Below are 24,493 nucleotides of genomic sequence, written 5' to 3' on the forward strand. Positions count from 1 at the left end.
CATGACCCCCAGAAGGATGACCCTCAGAGTTGTGACCCCCCAGAGGCATGACCCCCCAGAAGCGTGACCCCCCAGAGGCATGACCCCCCAGAGGCGTGACCCTCAGAGGTGTGACCCCCTGAGGTGTGACCTCCCAGAGGCATGACCCCCAGAAGGATGACCCTCAGAGTTGTGACCCCCCAGGGCGTGACCCCCCAGAGGCATGACCCCCCAGAAGCGTGACCCCCCCAGAGGCATGACCCCCCAGAGGCGTGACCCTCAGAGGTGTGACCCCCAGAGGCGTGACCCCCAGAGGCGTGACCCCCAGATCGTGACCCCAGTGATTGGTGTTACTGATGCCTCGCACGGTCCCCGCCGGTGCCCGGGGAATATCTTGCGCAGGGCTACAGTGCCAATATAGGTGCCGGAGCTCTGCTGGGCCTGACAAAAGCCTGTCATTTCCCATCCTGTTTCTATATATGTCACACGATTAGGTATTTCGTGTTTGTACTCACTACTTATCATAAAATATAATTATCAAACAAATAAAGACAAAAATCATGTATTAATCACTTTAAGAAATTAACACACCTAGTGCTCACAAAAGGGTGAGGTGTGAGGTGTTGTCGTGTGTTATAAGTTTATGGGCTGTTATGGGGGATCTAGAGTATTACGGAGAAGGGTCAGCAGTTAGAATCAAGATGTAACAGGGTAGTGACACAATTAGGCCCGGCCCCCAAGGAACATAGGTTCCTGTTTATGATTTAAGGTTTAGAACAGATCTGTCGTCTAGGATACAATCAACTATGCCACTACAACAGGAGTAATGGATACACCTCAAAAACTAACTTATTTATTAAACCCTCTTAACATCCCCCATATACATTAGATAACAATAACAATAATTACTTTACCACCCTAAAGCCTTGTTAAAAGCCTTGGTCCACATAGACAGGATACAAGGTTTTACAATTAGGACAAGCTAGGGTAAAGTCTACTAGGCAAGGGACACTAGCAAGGACTCTAGGCAGCTTGGTACCACTTGAGTACACGTGGTTCCACTGAGACCCCTTAGAGTAACTTAGCAATATAAACACTAACGTAGCCTATACACATTACTACACACTTATGCCAGAAAACGAACATGCAGCACAATACTTAGCTTGGTAAACTAGACACAGGATTGGGTAATGGAGTCTAGACACAGGATAAGATAAGGTAAGAGTCTGAATGTTCTGTGAGAAACAAGATTCGTCTTACATCTTAGCAAGGAAGATAGGAACAAAGGCGCGTCAACAAGCGCACCAAATAATGTAAAGTAATTTATTTATAACTCAATTTGACCTCTGGTTTCCACTGAGGAACCCAGGGTCGTAACACTCCTCCCCCCTTCAGAGAAAAAAAAATGTGGCTACTAGAATAGTAGTCATATTTTTTTTGTAAGAGTATACAGAGAATAAAAAGGAAAATCTATGACATAAAAGAAAATCAATCAAAAACAAAAATTTCTCTGCAAGAAAAACACAAAGGAATTCTCTGAAAGAAAAAGCACACAGAAATAAATTTTCTGAAAGAAAAAACACACACAAAGGAATTCTTTGAAAGAAAAAGCACATACAAAAAAAGAAAAATCGGGGAAGTAATAAATTTGACACAGAATACTTAATGTCACAGGAGAGCCTAAAAAAAAAGAATAACTAAAGCATGACAGTTGGTATATGGCTTGCTGTGGCTCATATGAATGCTACTCAGGTAACCGGGACAGAGTGTCGGCTATCACGTTGACCTGGCCCGGTAGGTGGGTAATGAAAAGATTTAAGTCCTGTAGGTACAACGCCCACCTGAGGATGCATTTATTTTTTGTGTTCATCTGGTTTATGAACACTAGTGGGTTATGGTCCGTGTACACTTCCACTATATTACCTGTGAGGTAGACTTCAAACTTTTTACTTGCTAACAGTAGCGCCAACGCCTCTTTTTCTACCATTGAATAATTGCGTTGCGCCTTGTCAAATTTCACAGAGTAATAGTATATTGGGTGGTCCACCTGATCATCCCCAGTTTGCAACAACACTGCACCAGCACCCGAGGTCTGACACATCAACGTGAATTTTAAACGATCGATCGAACCTTGGACTACCGAGCACTGGGGAGGAAGCTAAGATCAATTTCAAATTTTTAAACGCCTCTGCACAGTCTGATGAACACTTAAATTTAATGGCCTTCCGCAACAAGTCTGTGAGAGGAGTGGCAACTGGAAAAGTTCTGACAAAAGCGTCGATAGTACGCACACATACCGATAAATCTTTAAACGTCCTTCTTAGACCGGAGCACTGGATACGCCAGAATGGCACTGATTTTATCTTGCCGAGGTAACACTTTTCCTTGGCCTCCTTCATAACCAATGGTACATCACTGTGCCTTGACCAAAATGACACTTTTTTGCATTTAAGGTTAGATTTGCATTTTTCAAAACTGTGAACAACTGGCATAACCTAGCTATGTGGTCAGTCCAATTACTATCAAAGAGCACAATGTCATCTAAATACACACGACAATTGGGAACATTAGTGAGCAGAGAGTTCATTAGCCTCTGGAACATGGCAGGGGCATTACGCAAGCCGAACAGTAACACTTGATACTCAAAAACACCATTGGGTGTTACGATCAGCAGTTAGTTGCCTAGTGTTACGGCCCTATTGGGTCGCAACTGGGTTCTTCTCTCATGTTATTAGAGTTTGGGTATCCGGCCCCAAGCTAGTAGTGGCTTTCAAGGGGTGCGTTCCATAACGCAAGTTAAATTAAAGGGGAAGGGATACAAATGCACTGCTTTTGTATATATATTGCTACCACCACCATAAATAAATATATCACAGTCACACACGGGGTGGCTATAACTACACTTATTATATACAGATTAGTTTTCCTCTGAAGACACAGGATGCTCCACGGTGCTCAAGATGAGTAGCCCTGGTTCTCTTCGTCGTGGCTCACGATAAATCCTCTGATTCTCTCGGCGAATCTACCCTGGCCACAGAGGGTAGATTATACAGGGTGTCATAGGCTGACACAGCCAGCCAAATCACAGTCCCACTGGGTGCACCGTCGTGGAGGCCTTCAACCACAAATCCAGCCTGTAGCTGGCAGGTTCCAATCAGCTCCGCTCTGTAGGCCACTCCACGACCGATACTAGGGTTGCGAGCCCTAGGCAAGAGCCTCGTGTGATTCCGCAGATCACTCTCCCCTCTCCGCACCACAGTGGCTAGTCTTTTCCACCTGCCAGCCCCCGGATAAGACGATTCCTGGTACTGCCACGTCACAGGCAGTCTAACACACTCAACAGTGTTTGTCCGGGGGTGACTCACAGCTTCTGCAGCAAACACGTGGAGAGACTCTGGCTGCCTTGGGTAGACTGCTCCACCGTCCAATACAGCAGTCCCAGGTCGACTCTGTAATCAGACACGTCATCAGTACTAGGGACGCTCTAGGGCACCTCACTTACAGGCTTAGACACAAACGTCCACCTATCCACTCCATAGATGGCGTTGCTGTCTAAGCGCCACCTCACCAGAGGTCAGCAGCGGCTACGTTACGAGCTGATTAAGACGGGAAACCAGCCCCTGTGGCCGGTATATCCCGCCCTCGCTAGATGGTGTCATCCATTTGGAAGGGGTTTCGGGAGCTGACTCACAGATGGCGTTGTCGTCACAGCTCCGTGCTACGACGCTGGGCTCGGGTCCGTAACACCTCCCCACCAAAAAGAATTTGGTTTGGGTTTCTAAAAAAACAAAAACAAATTAGTACGTGGGGTACAACTCCAAATGGACTCACATAAACTATGAACTGGAGTGGCGAGGATGTCTTGTCCACAGAACTGTCCTAATGGGCAACTCTGGCATAATGGAAACGTGAAGATAGAAGGCAATGACCAGCCTGATGAAACTTCCCACACCTTCGCTGAGATGTCAAGCAGGGGCATAATCTCACGTGCCTCGAGTAAGGATACATATAGACGCGATCTGGGGTGAATCGACACTTCCCTGTGTCGTGGCACCGTTGATGGCTGGTCACAGACGGCATTTCTGGTACCGGTCCGGTAGTCCTTCAGGGAGACGGAACCTGGAATACAGGGGTCTGATAATTTAGAGTGACAGCGATAGTGGCTAAGTCAGTACTTACTGCATGCGAGCCTACTAGGCCCACACCTAGTCCCAACAGAGCTGCTTGTACACCGCAGATGGTGTCTGCTCTGCCACCGTCACGTCGACCAACGTTCTGCATAATGCTGCATCCAGGCTCAGAAATCACGCGGGGGGTGTCAACCTGTTGGAAACAGTTACTCATGACATCACTTCTCCCACTCTCTGTATCCATCATTACCTTCCAGGTCCCTTCTTCGACTGCAACACTCGCAGTGTAAATCTCCAATCCTTGAGATCTCTTCGCGATGTTCATGGGAGAATCCCTGTCGGGTCGTCCACTGGTCCTTACTGAGAACACACACAAGAACCAAACAAAATACCGCCAAGAAACATTTGGCTAACCGAGGGATAAGCTTCCTGAGCCTGTAATGTCCATAGCCGGCTATATCCATTAGCCTGGTTTGGACCGAAGAGGGCACTATAACCTTCGCACATACCTCGCATACCTCCTTTCGTCTGGGGAATCTCTGGTCGGTTCAGTATACATTGTACTTTGCCATACCGCAAGTACTCGTCCGCCTTCACTCCAGACTCTTGGGTATCCGTGGGTGCTTGTACACGAGGCCTCTCTTCTCGCTCAGTCGCTTCTGCCTCCTTAACCTCATGTTCCTTGTTGGGAAAAGAATCAGGAGACTCTGCTAGAATACTGTCAATCTGTAGGCGAGAGGAAGGATTAAACATGTTAAGTAGTTGTCCGTCTGCCTGTACCTGGATATTACCACTGTCTCCTGTTGTTACTTCAGACCTTATGCCTGCTCCGGCTGGCTCGTCCACAACCTTGAGATGTTTGTAGTCCCAACCTGTCACCAAGTCGTTGGCTAGTATCACGTCAATCCCAACTATAGGGAGGGTATCAACTACTGCCAACGCACATGTGCCACTGAAGTAAGGCGAGTCTAGATGTACCGGCACTAAGGGGGCAACGTACCGCGTCCTAGGAAACCCAACCAGGACAACCTTTTGTCTCCCGTCCACACTCACTCCCTCGGGTAACGAGTTTCTCACGATCAGGGACTGGGCTGCTCCACTATTTCTGAGCACTACAACTGATCTGCCAGTATGATCACTCGATACATACCCGCCTGAATTGTGAGGGGCAAACAATCTTGACCTTCATAGGTTTTTCTATCACTTCCAAATCTTGTTTCAACTTTCACTGTTTGTTCAAAATGAAAACAAAGTGCTTCATAATGTTCCCCACACTGATGAAACTGTTCGAAAAGAGCTGGCCACCCACCCGGTGCTCAGAACACGGCCTATTCTGCAAATCTGTTGTTCAAGTTGAGAGGCACATTCAGGTAGTTCCTTTAGATTTAGAGGTGATAAACTGTAAGCTGATTACAATTTGTCCATAAATGCTTGAAAATTATTAATTCCATGAACTTCTCTCACTGAGTCACCTATTGCAAGTTCTAATCTGTGATTAAGACAGTGCCAGACAGTGTTCTGGCACTGAACGTTACCTTGAACATATCATGGTAATGTTCCTTGAGAAATGTTGCAACGCCACATTTGACTCCAAGCATGACTCTTGTCACATCACTAGCCAATGTTATAAGGTTCTGTTTCAAATATAAGTCATCAAACCCATGATAACTGAGACAGCTCAATACATGCCTACAAGCTTGCTTTGCTGCTTTCTGATCAGGTAGTTCAATTACATCTAAGAACATGAAATGGGGGATTACCTTCCTTATCACTTTCACATTTCAAGTAAACTATCAAGGTTGTTTTAATGCTCAGGTTTGTTGATTCATCAATGAGAACAGACATTTTGCCACTTATCTGCTTGTTATTCTGGAAAATGTTATTTTTCATATTAATGACTATGTGACTAATTATCTCCGTGGCACTAGTGCAGGAATGCGGCCCCATTCCAATGTCAACACCATTTTGCTTTTGTAGTTCCAGTAAGCCGAAAGCATCAGAGTGTGGTCGATCATTCTGAGCTAAATAATGTGCAGAACACAAAATTGAACAAGTTGTCTTTAGACACGAAGCTTTCATGGCATCACACAATTTTCCAAGAGCATCTTCACTACCAACATTTTCAACACGTAAAGCAGCAGTGTGACTTTCCATAGTTTATGATCAACAATGTTTTGTCCTGAGAGACTTCAAGCGTGTACTTGGATCTGCTCCATAAGAGGATACTTGGTACATCTGTCACTCATTTGATAGTCTTAAACCTTAGACGTGAAAAGTCTTACATTGCTTATGTTTGTACATACTTTACACCCAAGTTTATCATCCCTAAAGGCTAACCATGGATAGGTTCCCTTTTTTCCTTCCACATTTCATCAGTCCAAACACCTGAACAGGGACACAAATTAGTCTTCAAAGCACAATTACTTTCAGAATTGCACATGGATCCAGTCTGAAAATTTGAACTAGAAACAGTCGAACCACAACTTTTGCCACTGTCACTGTCATCATCATTAGTCTCCTGTACGTTATTCTTCTTACACTCCGCATTTTGTCTAAGAAAGATACACGTCAACATTGTTTGCTTAGAAGCCACGATGGGGTTGTTTGTGAGAACAAATGCTTCTGTATTAGAGAGAGATCCAGGGACCACCAGTCACCACTTTACTAATGACACTCAAAACACAGAAGAAAAATTTGCCTGCTCACTATTTCACACGACGCTAGAACCCCCTCCCCCCCCTAAAAAAACAAAAACAAAAAAAAAACTATATTATATAAAGTTGTGTGTAGCAGTTTTGTCGTCTTACCTGCCTAGCATTTAATACTAAAATATACAATGGAATGAATAAAGAATATCTGTCTAATGAACTACTGCTAAAGCCTCATATGAACATTATCGCTGAATAGTCGTATCTAAAGCTGTAGGTTGGCAACTGTCTCACACTGTTTGTCTGGCATGAATGGACAGGAAGCGTTCCCCCGCGACGGGTATTATGTTTCCAGCTTCCTACCACCATAGTTCAGCCCCTTTAGTTCTTTCCCCTCATCCTCCCTTCTCTTTCCCCTCATCCTCCCTTTTTTTCCCATCACCCCACTTTTTTCCCCCTCATCCCCCTTTCTTTCCCCTCATCCTCCCTTTCTTTCCCCTCATCCTCCCTTTCTTTCCCCTCATCCCCCCTTTCTTTCCCCTCATCCTCTCTTTCTTTCCCCTCATCCTCCTTTTTTTTCCCTCATCCCCCCTTCTTTCCCCTCATCCTCCCTTTCTTTCCCCTCATCCCCCCTTTCTTTCCCCTAATCCTCCCTTTATTTCCCCTCGTCCTCCCTTTCTTTCCCCTCATCCTCTCTTTCCCCTCATCCTCTTTTTCTTTCCCCTCATCCTCCCTTTCTTTCCCCTCACCCCTTTCTTTCCCCTCATCCCCCCTTTCTTTCCCCTCACCCCCCTTTTTTCCCCCTCACCCCCCCTTTCTTTCCCCTTACCCCCATTTCTTTCCCCTAATCCTCCCTTTCTTTCCCCTCATCCTCCCTTTTTTCCCCATCACCCCACTTTTTCCCCCCTCATCCCCCTTTCTTTCCCCTCATCCTCCCTTTCTTTCCCCACATCCTCTCTTTCTTTCCCCTCATCCCCTCATCCTCTCTTTCCCCTAATCCTCCCTTTCTTTCCCCTCACCCCTTTCTTTCCCCTCATCCCCCCTTTCTTTCCCCTCATCCCCTCTTTCTTTCCCCTCATCTCCCCTTTCTTTTCCCTCACCCTCCCTTTATTTCCCCTCATCCTCCCTTTATTTCCCCTCATCCTCCCTTTCTTTCCTCTCATCCCCCCTTTCCTTCCCCTCATCCTCCCTTTCTTTCCCCTCATCCTCTCTTTCTTTCCCCTCATCCTCCCTTTCTTTCCCCTCATCCTCCCTTTCTTTCCCCTCATCCCCCCTTTCTTTCCCCTCATTCCCCCTTCCTTTCCCCTCATCCCCCTTTCTTTCCCCTCATCCTATCTTTCTTTCCCCTCATCCCCTCTTTCTTTCCCCTCATCTCCTCTTTCTTTTCCCTCACCCTCCCTTTCTTTCCCCTCATCCTCCCTTTCTTTCCCCTCATCCCCCCTTTCTTTCCCCTCATCCCCTCTTTCTTTCCCCTCATCCCCCTTTCTTTCCCCTCATCCTCTCTTTCTTTCCCCTCATCCTCCCTTTCTTTTCCCTCACCCCTTTCTTTCCCCTCATCCCCCCTTTCTTTCCCCTCATCCCCTCTTTCTTTCCGCTCATCTCCTCTTTCTTTTCCCTCACCCTCCCTTTCTTTCCCCTCATCCTCCCTTTCTTTCCCCTCATCTCCCCTTTCTTTCCCCTCATCCTCCCTTTCTTTCCCCTCATCTCCCCTTTCTTTCCCCTCACCCCATCTATCAACCACTTACAGAGGTGCCGGAGCCACGAATCTTTCGAGAGTTCTGCCTGAGCTACTCAGTGTTCCGCAGAGGAAAAACAGGTTCAGTGCTTCAGACCTGGTCTAAAACAAGGTTCAGACTTAGTCTAAAACAAGGTTCAGACTTAGTCTAAAACAAGCTTCAGACTTAGTCTAAAACAAGCCTCAGACCTAGACAAAAACAAGCTTCATACTTAGTCTAAAACAAGCTTCAGACTTAGTCTAAAACAAGCTTCAGACTTAGTCTAAAACAAGCTTCAGACTTAGTCTAAAACAAGCTTCAGACTTAGTCTAAAACAAGCTTCAGACTTAGTCTAAAACAAGCTTCAGACTTAGTCTAAAACAAGCTTCAGGTTTAGTCTAAAACAAGCTTCAGACTTAGTCTAAAACAAGCTTCAGACTTAGTCTAAAACAAGCTTCAGACCTAGACTGAAACAATAAGAGAAGCTGTGCAACAGTCATGAAGACCTGCGCAGGAACGTCGGCGCACACTGACTGGTCAGGAGCGGAGATGATGCACACAAGTCTGCAGGAGTGACCAAACAACGAGAAAGTCTGCAGAAGTGACCAAACAACGAGAAAGTCTGCAGGAGTGACCAAACAACGAGAAAGTCTGCAGGAGTGACCAAACAACGAGAAAGTCTGCAGGAGTGACCAAACAACGAGAAAGTCTGCAGAAGTGACCAAACAACGAGAAAGTCTGCAGGAGTGACCAAACAACGAGAAAGTCTGCAGGAGTGACCAAACAACGAGAAAGTCTGCAGAAGTGACCAAACAACGAGAAAGTCTGCAGGAGTGACCAAACAACGAGAAAGTCTGCAGGAGTGACCAAACAACGAGAAAGTCTGCAGAAGTGACCAAACAACGAGAAAGTCTGCAGGAGTGACCAAACAACGAGAAAGTCTGCAAGAGTGACCAAACAACGAGAAAGTCTGCAGGAGTTGTTGGATTTCTGGGGCTTGACTCATATATTCAATTATTTGCTTATTGTATTTAATAAATCGACGGACCACCCACTTTTGAGAAAAGAGGGAAAACGAATAAAAGTGACCATTAGAATGACACTAGAGAACCAGTGTCTATGGATAATAATTAAAAGAAGAATCACTTGAAAATAATGAATAGACTGTATTATTAATTAATTAAAGTCAAAGCCTCAAATATCAACATTGGGGGGGTATTTCTAGAAGTTCAAATATATCTAGGAACCAGTGTGGTTCGTCACTAGTTCATTGTTGAGTTAGTAACATAGTAAATCTAAACTACAATAGATTCAAAGATATGATAACTCAAATTATGAATATTAAAGATTATGAATTACTGAGCGACAGTCAGAGCAAAACACATTAATTAATTACCAAATCATCATTTCTGGCAATAATTTATTCAATGTAAAGATCCTGTATGAATTATATAGAAATCAGTAATAATATTAGATAAATTTGTACGAAATAGAGGTCTTAGCTGTAAGACGATTTCTAGAACACCATTTCGTCATTCGTCCTCGTGGTCACAGGATCCCAATAAAGAAAGAACCTGAGGTGAATATCACGAATGATGAGAAACAACTTGTCGACTCCCCGTACACTCTGAAATCAGAGAAATTTAAGTAGCATTTGATTAGGCTACGATTTATTTCAAATATTCATGAAAACGGAGAAATTGTTGAAATTCAACTAACGTTGTGTATTAGGTATCCTTGCTGTATAACGACAGACTACTCACAAATATACAATCTAGGATGATGCATCAAACGAGAATGGTATACTTAACATGAGCGTATCAAATACTGAGGTCTGCCGAAACCGCGTAAGCCAGTCCCAGGCGTCCACTGCTGTGTACGTGTAATTACGGGTCGTGGCTTCAATTGTTGACGCGTTATTAACTGGCCGGGCACTACAGAACACGTGAATAAGTAATAGTTAACTGTTAACCGGGTATCAACGTAAGTCTTGTCGATAAAAACTCCCCAGTCACTACCACGTGTCTCGCCACTCTTCACGCCAGGGATGCCTCCAGTGCAATGGCGTCTCCGCCTTCCCTCAACCCGTCTCTCGCATTCATCACAGAAATTATTAATCACGAATAATTCTTTTCCGCGCAATTATGGATGTAATACGTTAATGAGAACTGGGTTGCAATTATAGGGACTTAAATAGTATCATATTCTCGTTTAATGGTCTTAAACGAGAAATGGAGATGATTTTTATTCTCCATAGCATTCGCACGTAACAGATAAAACTGCTACTTGATAAAAATTTCAGTTAATAACTCTCGGTTTTAGATTATCGGGAGTCATATTATCCGTAGGTAATTATTACACGGAATACTGATAATTTTAGAGAACCACATTCAATTCTCTAACACATTGGTAATAAACGTGTCTAACTAGACATTATCTGACGCAATGTTGCTACTCGATTTCATGAGAATTCTAGCACTAATACGCAGATGAAATAGTTTAATTTATGTTTACACTACCATTAGTGAAATTAATAACTACTGTAGTTAGTATATAATGATGATGATTTATTATAATACAATAGTAGTTTATTAGTGTTGGAAATTTCCAACAGGAGTGACCAAACAACGAGAAAGTCTGCAGGAGTGACAAAATAACATTAAAGTCTGAATGACTGACAAACCAGCAAGAAAGTCTGAAGGATGTTGACCAGACCACACACTAGAAAGTGAAGGGGACGACGACGTTTCATAAAACGTCGACGACTCACAATCGACTTGAGAATGGTCCAGGACGGACCGAAACGTCGTCGTCCCTTCACTTTCTAGCGTGTGGTCTGGTCAACATACTTCAGCCACGTTATTGTGACTCATCCCCTGCAAAGTTTAAAGAACTGACAAGCCAACAAGAAAGTCTGAAGGACTGACCAAACAACAAGAAAGTCTGAAGGACTGACCAAACAACAAGAAAGTCTGAAGGACTGACCAAACAACAAGAAAGTCTGAAGAGGAAGAGGAGTAATTATATTCCTCTATACAGGAGGAATAAGATATAATTAGACAATAATAGTAATAATAAATACGATAAGAAAAAGTGAAAAGCAGAGACAAACTCGGAGAGAAATGATGGAGCTGCAACACAAGGTCAGACTGGATCCCCAGCCAAGCTACAGGCCTTATAGGAGCAGACAACGAAGAAAGTATAAGTATAAGAATGATATTAGTATATTTTGGTAGCAGTCTTTCCTATAGACATATATTATAAAATATGACCGAAAAAGTAAGATTAATAATTCTAATAAGAAACATTGAGAAAATTCGTGTTAGAATTATTAATCTTACTTTTTCGGTCATATTTAATAATGTATAAGAATAAGTAGATGAATATATGAGCACTACACAAGCAACTGATCAACAGAGTACAATGAATGCCAGGATCATCACATGGTTTATCCAACGATGTAGGATGTAAGATGTGTATGTATGGAGGTGTGGAGACATTACTGGAGCAATAAAACATCAGAAGTTCAATATCAAACACATCAAAGTGAGAAGAAAAGTAGAGATGCCACTTGAAACTAACTAAGAAAATGAAAGAAGGACTCGACCCAAGGCGCTCCTCCACAGCCACACCAGGAGGAAAATGACAGTAAATGAACGAAAATTATATGACAAGATACATTCGTAGAAAATTACAGAGAAGTGTGTGAGGTACTCAAAAGGAGATTGCAGGATATCTTCACAATATATAACAGGAAAATTCCTCACCTGAAAGGAGCGGTGTCAACCTAGCAGAGCTGGAAGACTTTGAGATTACCTAAGATGAAATAAACAAGCCTCTGCTGGAGTTGAACACGAATGAGGTTGATGAACCAGACAGGGACTCGTCTGGCCAACATACAAAAAGGGCGACAGAGAGGAAGCATTAAACTACAGGTCAGTGTCACTTACCATAAACGGTGATAACAGAAGACTAAGCACAAATCTGGTACGACGCATGGGATAAGAGCATTTATATCTCAGTAACAGCAGGGGTTCAGGGACGGCAAATCTTGCCTCAAAAACTTTCTTGAATTCTATGACCGGACGACAGAGATCAGGCAGAATAGAGAAGAGTTAACAGACTGCTTATTTTGGGCTGTGAGAAAGCATTTGGCACAATACCTTACATAGTAGTATATGTGCACAAGTTGAAGACACTCAGAAGTGATAGTTGGTTCTAAGTATGTTTGTTAAACAGTTTTTACCGACTAAAATTTATACCAGGATAACAATTTTCATGTAATTATGGTAATTATTAAGGACGTCGTTATATTTCAGCTATCATAGTAGTATGTAATCTGAATATTAAGAAGTTCAAGAAATGTTCAGAGAACTTTCTAGGCACTCTGAAAATGGCAGAACACGGTTTTTTTTCGAAATACTCAAATTAAAAAATACGAAAATATGAATGTGAGAAGTATAAAGCGGTCGAGGTAAGTAAAGACAGTATCAGGGAAAAGTGATAAGCCAGTATAGCTATAGCAATGAGGAGGAATATGAGGACAGGTTTTAGGAAAGTTGTTCACCCGCTTACACCATCGGGGATTGAGCGCCGACCCTGCATGGAACTTCGGAACATATACACACTAGCAAGGTTAGTCTTGGAACATATCAATGGACTAACCTTGGAACATATAAACACAAGTTTCTAGACTGAAAATACTAGTAACGCAGCAGCGTCACCCCGAGGATGGTAACGTAGCAGCGTCACCCCGAGGATGGTAACGCAGCAGCGTCACCCCGAGGATGGTAACGTAGCAGCGTCACCCCGAGGATGGTAACGTAGCAGCGTCACCCCGAGGATGGTAACGTAGCAGCGTCACCCCGAGGATGGTAACGCAGCAGCGTCACCCCGAGGATGGTAACGTAGCAGCGTCACCCCGAGGATGGTAACGCAGCAGCGTCACCCCGAGGATGGTAACGTAGCAGCGTCACCCCGAGGATGGTAACGTAGCAGCGTCACCCCGAGGATGGTAACGTAGCAGCGTCACCCCGAGGATGGTAACGTAGCAGCGTCACCCCGAGGATGGTAACGTAGCAGCGTCACCCCGAGGATGGTAACGTAGCAGCGTCACCCCGAGGATGGTAACGCAGCAGCGTCACCCCGAGGATGGTAACGTAGCAGCGTCACCCCGAGGATGGTAACGCAGCAGCGTCACCCCGAGGATGGTAACGCAGCAGCGTCACCCCGAGGATGGTAACGCAGCAGCGTCACCCCGAGGATGGTAACGTAGCAGCGTCACCCCGAGGATGGTAACGTAGCAGCGTCACCCCGAGGATGGTAACGCAGCAGCGTCACCCCGAGGATGGTAACGCAGCAGCGTCACCCCGAGGATGGTAACGTACCAGCGTCACCCCGAGGATGGTAACGCAGCAGCGTCACCCCGAGGATGGTAACGCAGCAGCGTCACCCCGAGGATGGTAACGCAGCAGCGTCACCCCGAGGATGATAACGCAGCAGCGTCACCCCGAGGATGGTAACGCAGCAGCGTCACCCCGAGGATGATAACGCAGCAGCGTCACCCCGAGGATGGTAACGCAGCAGCGTCACCCCGAGGATGGTAACGTAGCAGCGTCACCCCGAGGATGGTAACGCAGCAGCGTCACCCCGAGGATGGTAACGCAGCAGCGTCACCCCGAGGATGATAACGCAGCAGCGTCACCCCGAGGATGGTAACGCAGCAGCGTCACCCCGAGGATGATAACGCAGCAGCGTCACCCCGAGGATGGTAACGCAGCAGCGTCACCCCGAGGATGGTAACGTAGCAGCGTCACCCCGAGGATGGTAACGCAGCAGCGTCACCCCGAGGATGGTAACGCAGCAGCGTCACCCCGAGGATGATAACGCAGCAGCGTCACCCCGAGGATGGTAACGCAGCAGCGTCACCCCGAGGATGGTGATGATATATTGTAAGTGGTCATTGTTATTGCTTCACCACACAGCAGTTAGTCTCTCTCTCTCTCTCTCTCTCTCTCTCTCTCTCTCTCTCTCTCTCTCTCTCTCTCTCTCTCTCTCTCTCTCTCTCTCTCTCTCTCTCTCTCTCTCTCTCTCTCTCTCTTCCTCTCTCTCTCTCTTTCTCCCCCCTCTCTCTCTCTCTCTCTCTGTCTCTCTCTCTCTGTCTCTCTCTCTCTCTCTCTCTCTCTCTCTCTCTCTCTCTCTCTCTCTCTCTCTCTCTCTCTCTCTCTCTCTCTCTCTCTCTCTCTCTCTCTCTCTCTCTTCCTCTCTCTCTCTCTTTCTCCCCCCCCCCTCTCTCTCTCTCTTCCTCTCTCTCTCTCTCTCCCCCCCCCTCTCTCTCTCTCTCTCTCTCTCTCTCTCTCTCTCTCTCTCTCTCTCTCTCTCTCTCTCTCTCTCTCTCTCTCTCTCTCTCTCCCTCTCTCTCTCTCTCTCTCTCTCTCTCTCTCTCTCTCTCTCTCTCTCTCTCTCTCTCTCTCTCTCTCTCTCTCTCTCTCTCTCTCTCTTCTCTCTCTCTCTCTCTCTCTCTCTCTCCCCTCTCTCTCTCTCTCTCTCTCTCTCTCTTCCTCTCTCTCTCTCTCTCTCTCCCTCCCCCTCTCACTCTCTCTCTCCCCCCCCCTCTCTCTCTCTCTCCCTCCCCCTCTCACTCTCTCTCTCTCCCCCCCCCCTCTCTCTCTCTCAAACAATCTATCCTCTCAGACAAAACATTTTGTACGCTATGATCCCCAACGGACAAAATACAGTGTACTGTGAACAGCAGAGGCTCACAAACATCACCATTTTCTATGCAATGGGGTTGGTTATGCGAGTGGCATTGAAATTGAAATTGAAATAAGTTTATTGAGGTAAAATACACACAAAGGGATGAGGTAGCTCAAGCTATTCTCACCCCGTTCAGTACAACGTGTTAGTACATACATAGACACACATCACAAACAATAAACCTGTTACCAAACATTCTGAGAGATAAACATGTACATTTCCTCCTTCACAAGTGGTATGGTATCAGACGTACACAAATACTTTTATGACCTAGTTATACGGATAATTCAACAAAATATTACAGTCTTGGTGCAAAATTCTTATATCTCTCAAGAATATCATCAACCTTTCCTTTGTGACACATCCAGGCTATTTGCTCAGGAACAGTCCTTATCTCAGTGTTTCTATATACATTAATCAACGGACAATCAAGAACATAATGGGCAAGGGTGTGAGACCCTAACATACCACATAGTTTACACTTCGTGTCATTATCATGAACACCTATCCCATATTTCCAGTAATATTTGTACCCAAGCCTGAGCCGCATGTACACAGAGTCACTCCAAGCATTTCTCCTTTTACCATAAGTGAAATGGGTGTTTTGACTCACATACATGTAGTGTTGCATGGTTAGACTTCTCTCATACATTATCCCTCTCCTCTCCACTCCTGCCTGTGCCTGAATATTTCTGATTTTGCTTCTTATTTGTCTCATTGTGAATTCACATTCAATGTCAACTTGTGGTTTTGATGTGGCACGTTTGGCCAAGTCATCCGCCACCTCGTTGAGCACTATTCCAACATGAGATGGAATCCACATGAATTTCACACTATGACCTTTCAGCTGTATCTCAGTTATTCTTCTCTTACAATCCTCAACTATAGACATGAAGACTGGGTTTCGACTGTTTAAGGACTCCAGTTCTCCTCGGCTATCGACAAATACAAAAACATTTTTGTCGTCATGAAGTACTTCCTCCAAACACGCCAGAATGGCCTGCAGTTCAGCTTGTGTGGATGATATATAATTACTAAGCCGGAGTTCAATTATCCTGTCCACAGTCCCAACCTCCGTATAATCCCTTATTAGGACACCACACCTGGCCCTGCCATCCTCCGCCACCGACCCGTCGCAATATACATGTAAACTGTTGCCTCTTGGTAACCGAGATATCATGCTTCCATACAAACACCGTAATTGTCCCGGTTCATGATGAATCTTTTTCACCTTGAGGGGTACAATTTCGACGTCTATTTTCTGTACTTTCCAGGGAGCAGACATATTACACTGTCGAGAGGGTTTACAGCAGTCATGTACATCGTATTCCCTGAGGTCATGAGCTAATCCCCTCGTGTAGCGTGTCTCCCTCAGTTTCCTGGAAGTGTGTACGTCACTCAAGCAGGTCTGAACGCTCTCAGACAACTTATCCCCTCCTTTTCTCCGCTTGAAACGAATAGCTACTCTAGTGTTAATGTCACGGACTCTATCACACACACTCTGTAAATTTAGTTCCATTCTCATTATTTCAATCATTGCATTTCTTTGACATCCAAGAATAATCCTCATAGCCTCGTTCTGTATCAGCTCTATTTTTTGAATTCTGCCTTGGCCTGTGTAAGACAAAACGGGTGCTGCGTAGTCTATCAGGGACCGAACAGTGCTTATGTATAACATCCGTAAGATCGGTACCCCAACACCTTTACCAGAAAAAGCCAGTGCTTTTAGAGGATGCAGACGGGCTTTACATAAGGTGCTGATATGATTTATTTCAGCATTTTTACTCTCACATGTGTATCCAACATACATGCCCAGATACTTGTACTTCTGAACACGGCTCAGTTCCACACCATTTAGAGTAAGTGTTATATTTCTTCGTTTCCTATACTCATATTTGGTTTTATCTGTATTTATAACTAAGCCTAACTTGTGACAGGTTGTACCAAGTATGTTAAGAGCAGTTTGAATTTTGTTCCCGGAAGTGCCTTGTATAAGAATGTCATCAGCATATATGTTCGTCGTGACCCCTGGAGGATACATCTCTGATGCTAATCTGTTCATTAATACATTTAATAAGGTGGGACTTAATACTCCCCCTTGTGGGGTACCTAACTGAAACCTACGTTCCTCAGACATGTATCCCTAGTAATACACCTGACCTTTTCTGCCTTGTAGATAATCCCTTATCCAGTGTAGCAATCTCCCTGTTATTCCCAGATTGGCTAATTTGTATAAGATTACTTCCCCATTGGCTTTATCAAATGCTCCTTGTAGATCAACAAAAACTACAATTGTCATCCATATTAGACAAACACTTTAAGAGACAATCCGCAGTACTTTTGTCTTTGATAAAACCAAAGAGATTACTGGTCATGTTATCACCTACAAGGTAGAGTAGCCTATTTAACAAAATCCTTTCCATCATTTTACAAAAGCAGGATATTAAGGAGACAGGTCTGTAGTCTCCGTTTGACTTAGGGATAGGAATGATGACAGCCTCTTTCCATTTTCTTGGTAACTTTCCCTCTCTATAACTCAGTGTGTGGGATCGTACGTTTAGTACCACGTATTTTATCCGTTGTGACGCGGATGGGCTACTCAAACACACACACACACATATTGGACACTGGAAGACAGAAGAGTAAGGAGAGACATGATCACGACCTACAAAATTCTCAGAGGAATTGACAGGGTTGGTAAGGATAAATAGTTTAACACGGGTGGAACGCGAACAAGGGGACACAGGTGGAGACTGAGTACCCAAATGAGCCACAGGGACGTTAGAAAGAACTTTTTCATTGTCAGAGTAGTTAACAGGTGGAATTGCATTAGGCAGTGATGTGGTGGAGGCTGACTCCATACAAAGTTTCAAATGTAGATATGATAGAGCCCAGTAGCCTTAGCAATCTGTAATTCCAGTTGATTGACAGTTGAGAGGCGGGACCAAAAAGCCAGAGCTCAACCCACCGCAAGCACAACTAGGTGAGTACACACACACACACACATGAATCTTGTATACCATGCAAGGTGATGGAGAAGATCGTGAGAAAAAGCCAGGTAGCACATTTGGAGAGAAGGGACTTTGTAACACGTCACCAGCACGGGTTCAGGGATGGCAAGTCATGACTCACAGGTTTAATAGAAGTCTATGACCAAGCAACAAGCATTAAGCAAGAAAGAGAAGGTTGGGCAGACTGCAATTTTCTTGGACAGTCAGAAAGCTTTTGACACAGTACCTCATAGGAGACTGTTGCATAAGTTGGAGTAAGAAGCTTGAGTAAGTAGTAGGGTGCTCCAGTGGATAAGGGAGTGCCTAAACAACAGGAAGCAGAGAGCTACTGTGAAGGGTGAGACCACATACTGGTGTGATGTCACCAGGGGAGTCCCACAGGGCTCTGTACTCGGACCTATCCTGTTTCTGATATACGTGAATAATCTTCCAGAAGGTATAGACTCTTCCCTCTTGATGTTTGCTGATGATGCTAAAATTATGAAAAGGATTAAAACAGAGAAGTACAGCAAGAGGCTATAGGATGATCTGGACAGACTGAAGGAATGGTCCAACAAATGGCTACTAGAGTTTAACTCGAGCAAGTGCAAAGTGATGAAGATTGATAGAGAGCAGGAGGCCAAACACAATGTACCAGCTAGGAGAGGAAATCCTTCAGGAATCATGAAGAGAGAAAGATCTGGTGGTTGATATCACACCAGACTTAAGCCCACATCAAAAGGATAACATCAGCGGCGTATGCAAGGCTGGCGAACATAAGAACTGCCTTCAGGAACTTGTGTAAGGAATCATTCATAACCTTGTTTACCTCATATGTCAGACCAATACTGGAATATGCGGCTCCAGCCTGGTGTCACATCTAGTCAAAAACAAAACGATGTTAGAAAAGGTTCAGAGGTATACCTTGTGTAACTTCAGGGGGCCCCGAGGCCCGGTCTCCGACCAGGCCTCCCAGTTAGTCGTTTAGCCAACAAGGCTGTTGGACGTGGCTGCTCACAGCCTGACATATGAATCACAGCCTGCTTGATCAGGTATTCTTTGGCCATGTTTGTCGAATAGCCTGGTATGCCACCAGGCTAGTTCCTGAGCTGAGAGGAATAAGCTACAAGGAAAGATTACTGGAACTGAACCTCATGACACTGGAAGACACAAGAACTATGGGAGACATGATCACTACCTATACAATTCTCAGGAATTGACAAGGTAGACAAAGATAAACTGTTTGGCATGGGTGGTACACGAACAAGGGCACACAGGTAGAAACTGAGTTCCTTAATGAGCCACAGGGACGTTAGTAAGAACTTTTTCAGTGTCAGAGTAGTTAACAGATGGAATGCATTAAATTAAATTTAAATTAAATAAAAATTATATTAAATTAAATTTTGTATTCAGGAAAAGTACATACATAGCTGATTTACAAACATAATGTTGGATTTATAGGTAGAGCTAGTACATACGATACCTAAAGCCACTAATACGCATAGCATTTCAGGGCGTTATGCACATTTAGGCAGTGATGGGGTGGAAGCAGATTCAATATACAGTTTCAAAGGTAGATTTGATAGAGCCCAGTAGGCTGTACACCAGTTGATTAATAGTTGACAGGCGGGAAAAAAACAAAAAAACAAAGCTCAACCCTCGCAAGGACAACTAAGTGAGCACATTTCAACGTCACCTTTACATAGGGGGAATGCTCCAATCTGGCCTATTGATCATGAATACACACCCCTGTCGAGCCGCTGTGACTCCCCCACACTCTACTTATGGGATGATCTCCTAATTCCCCTTTACTATATTATTGTTCTCTGCGAGCTGATCTGCACACACTTCTCTCCCTCTCTCTCTACCTAGGAATCCTCACCAGGACAAGAGCAAAATCATTTGTCAACGGACAAACATTTATTACATGAGAATACATAAAGGTAAATATACATATATTACACAACAGTACCCTAGGCTGCTACAAACCGGCAACACTCTAATAACATATTAGCTCTTCATCAAATAAACTGTAATAGGCTGCTGCTCAAATTTTGGCCCACAGCCAATTGCCTTCTCACAGCTTGGCGTTGAATAACAAGCATATAAAAATATCTCTTGCAAGAAATACGTAACTTTCTCATCTTACATTGCATCACCCACGCCAATATGCAATCAAGCACTCTCTCATACATATCAAGGTGTCCATACACTTCTCTGTTCTACGTCCTCAGGCCCACCGCTAAGAACGCCTGTCTTTGGGTCCTCAAAATCAAGGTAGGTACTCCTGCAGGCTTTCCAATATCTGCAGCTACTTGAAGTCCACACTCAATGCTTGTGAAGTACCTCTATGTGGCTTCACAAAAATAAGCTCGACGTGTAGCTCGACCACACTCGAAGTTCCATACTACCACTGAAGTTCAACTCCACACTTGAAGTTCAGCTCCACACTCAAAGATTCCACTTGGAAATTCATCATATAATCTTCCTCATGACACGAAGCTCCTCCACGAACTTCCCCCACACAAACCTGGAATTCCATAACAATCCATAATAACATGTTTTCCCTAATAACATATCAATACATATATTTACATAAAATAAATTCCTCTTTCCGATATTCCCTTCTGCACACCGGCTCTGCCGTGGTGGGTACTCTACCTCTTCAGACAAGTTCACACCGAAATTCACCTTCCGACATGGCGCCTTGGGGCTCCGCCCCCCCTCAGTGGCTCACTGACCTCTGGCGAGTGAGCATGTACCGTTCCTGCCTCCAGCATGTCCCATCTTCTCTTAACTCCTGATATACTCTTACTATCTTTATAAAATCTCTAACCTATGTGCATAAACTGTCTTCTGCGATTGCTGGGCACACGATCAAACACTATCAAGCAATCTATCAACTAATTAAGTGAGCTTACCACAGAAATGATGATGGACGACACTTGCCCTCTGAGGCTCCAACATGGCGCTACTCTTGATCGTCCATCAAAATTCTTTTTGACTACACACAGGAATCACAATAACTGTGATGCATCAAATGAACAAATCCACAAGGGCCGTGACGAGGATTCAATTTGTTCATTTGATGCATCACGTTATTGTGATTTCTGTGTGTAATGATGTAAGGGCGAAGAGGTAGAACGGCCTATTGACATAGCTCGAGCGCATGGGGGAGTTGTGTAAAACCCTGGTTTGTGTATCGGAGAGGACTGCGGGATCCAGTAAGTTCAGTAGAACCTCGGTTTCAACTCTTTTTACCATGTCGTAGCTCAGTCGATTAAGGCAGCGTCTGGGATGCTTCCGGACGCAGGTTCGAATCCTCGTCACGGCCCTTGTGGATTTATTCTTTTGGACTATCTCTCAACGCTTCTCACAATCCGGCTTGAGTCTGCGAAGTCACCTGGCAGGCTTCACACAGGCCACCTGCTTACTTTCCTCCACTCAAAAGATTCTCACATTAGGGTCAAAATAGGACAAGCCCACCCTGTAGGCTTCAGGCCAGCCTAATATCTTCATGATTACTGAGAAATGGCGTACGTCGTGTCCTTGGCAGCTTCCTCACCAGTTGTACACTGTAGCTTTCACTCAAACACTTTACCAAGAACTATATTCTTTTCCTTCCCAGGAGGCAGTGACGTACGTCGATCCCTGACGACTGTAGCAACTCAATTGACACGTTATGACATGTAACAAAATGTCGCCATCTCATTCCATCTAACTTATGAGATACTCGTCATCTGCTTGTATCTACTTGGTCATAATTTACTGACGTTTGCTTAATTCACCTCTACCCCAGGTAGCTACCTCACTAGGCTACCTGGGGTTCATAAGACAATGTACACCAGTACTCGTGTACAACTAACAACTGAGTATGTGTACATTCATACCAATGTACACTAACACTCATATGCAGTTAATTATCAGTATATATACCAACGTACAACGAAATTAGAACGTAGAAATCCGAACTACTAAGTTGGACAAACCGGAAAACTATTTTTTACTAGTGCGGCTTCGACGAACTAAACTAACCTATCCTAACCTTCCTAGGCCTAATACACAATATCTGAGGCCTAATATAGTACATATGTGTGCTATACTAGGACTAGGAATATTTAAGTGTGTTTTAGTTTCATTTATTTTAAAAGAATTCCTTACTAATACTATTATCTAAAAGCTGAGAACATACGAATTCTGACTATTGACGATCGTCACAATAGGTACTATCTAAAGAGGAGGATGGGTTGATGAACATACATACCAATGTACACCAGTACTCATGTACAACTAACAGTTGATTCCGTGTGTACAGATGTTCACTTTTTTATATACAAGAGCTCTTACATTCTTGTGAAGCCACTAGCACGCAGAGCGTTTTGGGAAAGTCCTTTATCCTAATTTTCCCCGAATACGACCCGCCAAATCGTTTAACAACTAGGTACCCCATTCACTGCTGGGTGAACAGAGGGTATAGTTAAGGATTGATGCCTAGTAAATCCTCCCCGGCCTGGATACGAACCTCGGCCAAAGCACTCGCGAAGCGCCAGGCGAGTGTTTTACCACTGCGCCACGAAGACAACAAATACAATTATGTTATTGTAAAAGAACCAGAGACAACTGGTAATTATGGGCAATAGTGCTACTAATTAAGGCTAAGTAATTTGGCAAGCAAAAGACTTGCATGTAATTAGTTTAGTCTCGCTGAGAAGTTAAGAGGCTATTTCAACACTGTTTGTGTTTCAGATTAACAACATTAATCCTCTGCTGTGAGTTATTATGTTATGATAACACCCTAACCATCTGTTGTACCTGTCAGTGTCTCCTGGGGCGAGATTTAGCTCATAGACCCCGACTTCAAGTTACTGATTCGCGATGCTTTTCTATATCAATTGATGTGTTTAAAACTATGCATTGTACTTACCCATCACATTGGGGATGGAGGTAGAATGGGCAACTTCTATCGGTACATTCCTCTTGTTTAACACCCAAACAATATATGAGCATTTTTATATGCCAGTCTTGGCATATTTTTTTTTTTTTTTTTTTTTGAGATATATACAAGAGTTGTTACATTCTTGTACAGCCACTAGTACGCGTAGCGTTTCGGGCAAGTCCTTAATCCTATGGTCCCTGGAATACGATTCCCTGCCGCGAAGAATCGTTTGTTCATCCAAGTACACATTTTACTGTTGCGTTAAACAGAGGCTACAGTTAAGGAATTGCGCCCAGTAAATCCTCCCCGGCCAGGATACGAACCCATGACATAGCGCTCGCGGAACGCCAGGCGAGTGTCTTACCACTACACCACGGAGACTGTAGATTTGTTGACATCTACGTGTTAATGCTGGTTGAGGGGGCGACCACGTGTTCCAGCGTCCTGTGACCATTTGTAAACAATGTCTCCCTGTCTTCGCCCCCAACCACTTGGGCTATCTTAGAGATCTTGAGGTTATCTTGAGATGATTTCGGGTTTTTTTCAGTGTCCCCGTGGCCCGGTCCTCGACCAGGCCTCCACCCCCAGGAAGCAGCCAGTGACAGCTGACTAACACGCAGGTACCTATTTTACTGCTAGGTAACAGGGGCACAGGGTGAAAGAAACTCTGCCCATTGTTTCTCGCCGGCGCCTGGGATCGACCCCAGGACCACAGGATCACAAGTCCAGTGTTCTGTCCGCTCGGCCGACCGGCTCTCCCGGGTTGGACGGTAGAGTGACGGTCTCGCTTCATGCAGGTCGGCGTTCAATCCCCCGACTGTTCAAGTGGTTGGGCACCATTCCTTCCCCCCCCCCTGTCCTATCCCAAATCCTTATCCTGACCCTTTCCAAGTGCTTTATAGTCGTAATGGCTTGGTGGTTTATCCTGATAGTTCCCTTCCCTGTCTTCGTTTTCTGTTGCCCGCTGCTTGTCTACCGTTTGATTTCATTTAGTTTTTTTCCAAATTTCACAAAAGTGCGTGACCTTTAACTGAACTTGATAAATGTCAGGTTAACATCTGAACCCCACACACCCTTGTCGCCCACTGGACACCCGGGGAAGCTCCATGACGACCCATTAACACACCCTATAATTATCACGCCACCAACACCTCACCTTCGTACCTCCCAGACCACTGATGTTTTGATCGGTTACACCACAAAGCAACAGCCCCGTTAGATATTAACTTTGCCTATATGTCACTTTGCTAACTGTAGGTAATAAATGCGGGTACCTTAACCTTTCCACCGTCGCCTACTGAGGGGGACGGGGCGGTGTGCATGATAAACAAATCAAGTG

This window comes from Procambarus clarkii, chromosome 63 (genome assembly GCF_040958095.1).
Source record: "Procambarus clarkii isolate CNS0578487 chromosome 63, FALCON_Pclarkii_2.0, whole genome shotgun sequence".
Taxonomy (NCBI): domain Eukaryota; kingdom Metazoa; phylum Arthropoda; class Malacostraca; order Decapoda; family Cambaridae; genus Procambarus; species Procambarus clarkii.